Source organism: Apodemus sylvaticus, chromosome 10, assembly GCF_947179515.1.
Source record: "Apodemus sylvaticus chromosome 10, mApoSyl1.1, whole genome shotgun sequence".
Lineage (NCBI taxonomy): Eukaryota > Metazoa > Chordata > Mammalia > Rodentia > Muridae > Apodemus > Apodemus sylvaticus.
The window spans coordinates 59,563,598-59,565,746 of NC_067481.1; the positions used below are offsets into that span (position 1 = coordinate 59,563,598).

A 2,149-nucleotide genomic window follows, 5' to 3' on the forward strand; every position below is an offset into this window, starting at 1 on the left:
AGGCTGACCTCAAACTCAGAGATCCACCTGCCTCTGTCTCCCAAGTGCTGGGATTAAAGCCATGTACCACCATGTGTCTTTTATCTTTTAATCAATAACTGTGGTTGATAAGGGCAAATTAAGCCATTTCTTTAAAAGGCGGGATTGGGTGCTGTCTTGGTCTCTTGAGTGTTTTGGGGGACAGGGCCTGTTGTAGGGGTCAGGAGAAGTTAACAATCTTTGAATAATCACCTGGATCTGAGGAATGGCCTATCTGCAACCCACTTCAGAATTTCAGCCATGGCGTCTGAGAACTTTGACTTCATTTGAAAGCACCCAAACCAATGCTACATGCCTTTTTTTCCTTGACACTACTACTCCTACAAATATTAAAAATAAACAATCACAAATTATTTTTATTTTATTATTTTGAGACAAGATCTCTATATGTAGCCCTGGCTGTCTTAGAACTCTCTACGTAGACCAGGCTGGCCTTGAAATCACAGAGATCCACTTGCCTCTGCCTCCTGAGTGGTCGAATTAAAGGTGTACACCAACACATCTGGCACATTTAAAATATATATTAAAAATTACAGTTAAAAAAAAAAATCCATGCAGGAAGTAGGAAGTGGTAGCACATGCCTTTAATCTCAGCACTGGGAAATCAGAGGCAGGTGAATCTCTCAGTTTGAGAGAAAACTTGTCTGAAAAAAATCAAAACAACAAACAAAAAATCCATTTAAGATAACCTTTTCATACTAAATCTCACACACAAACACACACACACACACACACACACACACACACACACACACAAGCAGAGCCCTGTTATTGTTGCCCTAGGCATACATCTGTCATATATTCCCAAACTGAACATACTTTAAACTATAGAAAGTATTTTCACAAGTAGCAAGAGATGCATCTCACAGCACAAGCTGTAATAGTCTTGAATTCAGAGACCACTATTCAGATAAAGCCGGGACCCTGAATACTTGGTTGAGAACTCTATCAGCTGCTTCAAAGGGGGGTTCCCTAGTTGATTTCTGCTCAATATTTTGAGTATCCAATTTGTATTTTTGTGTTTTCTCTCTCTCTCTCTCTCTCTCTCTCTCTCTCTCTCTCTCTCTCTCTCTCTCTCAATTTTTATTTATTCTTTTTCTTTGGCTTGTTGTGCTTAATAAAGTCATACCTTCAAAACTAAACATGACTATCATAGCTCATACCATATATAACATTCCTGCTATTGCGTATGACTTTACATGGACTCTATGGATTTAAACTCAGGTCCTCATTTTTCCCTACACCTAGTATTTTATTCAGATAGCAGTCCTGTTACACATGGTCTATGAGCATTCAAATAAGAACTTTAATCGGAAGTTAAAGATTGGTCTTCAAACATCATAGCCAGCAATGCCATGTTTGCCTATGATCTCTCCGATATAAAACTACATCCACAACTCATTGGCCACCAAACCATTCAGCACAGCTTCCTTAACTGCAAGGTGTTTGAAGCTACCAGTTTTAGCACTTTGAATTTTTTTCACACTCTGAATAGTTGTAGGGATTTCACCAGGGGTTGGAGAAACCAGCTCAACTTTGGCATAATGCCAAATGAGGCTTCGAGTAATTCACAGAATGGTGCCTTCTCCTCGAAGTTATAGACGAACTTGGCCATGGTTTAAGGTGGAAGGTACAAGGTCTTCATATTTAAGTGGCAAGTGCTTTGCTTTCTGAGCCATTTACCTAGCCTGAGACACAGATTTTGAGCTAAACATAGCTCATCTGGTCAATATTGCCAATTCAATGGTATGAAGAATCACTCAGTCAAACTGGCATCTATGAAAGGACACATGATGGGATAAGCTTGTCACCTGACTTGCTGAAGGGGAGAAAGCCTGGCTGTCAGGAATGTCCGGGAAGTGGAAATGGAGGTCATGGACTTTCAGTAGGAAGTGCAAGCAGCAGCTTCCAAGACTAAGAATTGACAGAGACAGCTGACAGTCCCCAATAGCCTCTAAAATATTGGAGTATCATTGTAGTAGCTATTCCTGGTTCTCAACTTGACTATATCTTGGATGAACTACAGTCCAGAATTGGAAGGCTCACCTATGATCCTAATCTGGAGATTGAGAGATACAAGTTTCTGACCTGATTCTTGGCATGGAGATCT

The 2,149-nt window shown here is 40.2% G+C and overlaps 1 pseudogene; it reads right to left on the reverse strand.

Annotated features, from left to right (window-relative positions):
- Window positions 1–1,370: 1,370 nt before the first annotated feature.
- Window positions 1,371–1,654, reverse strand: LOC127694687 (ATP synthase subunit g, mitochondrial-like; annotated as a pseudogene).
- Between the last annotated feature and the right edge of the window lie 495 nt (window positions 1,655–2,149).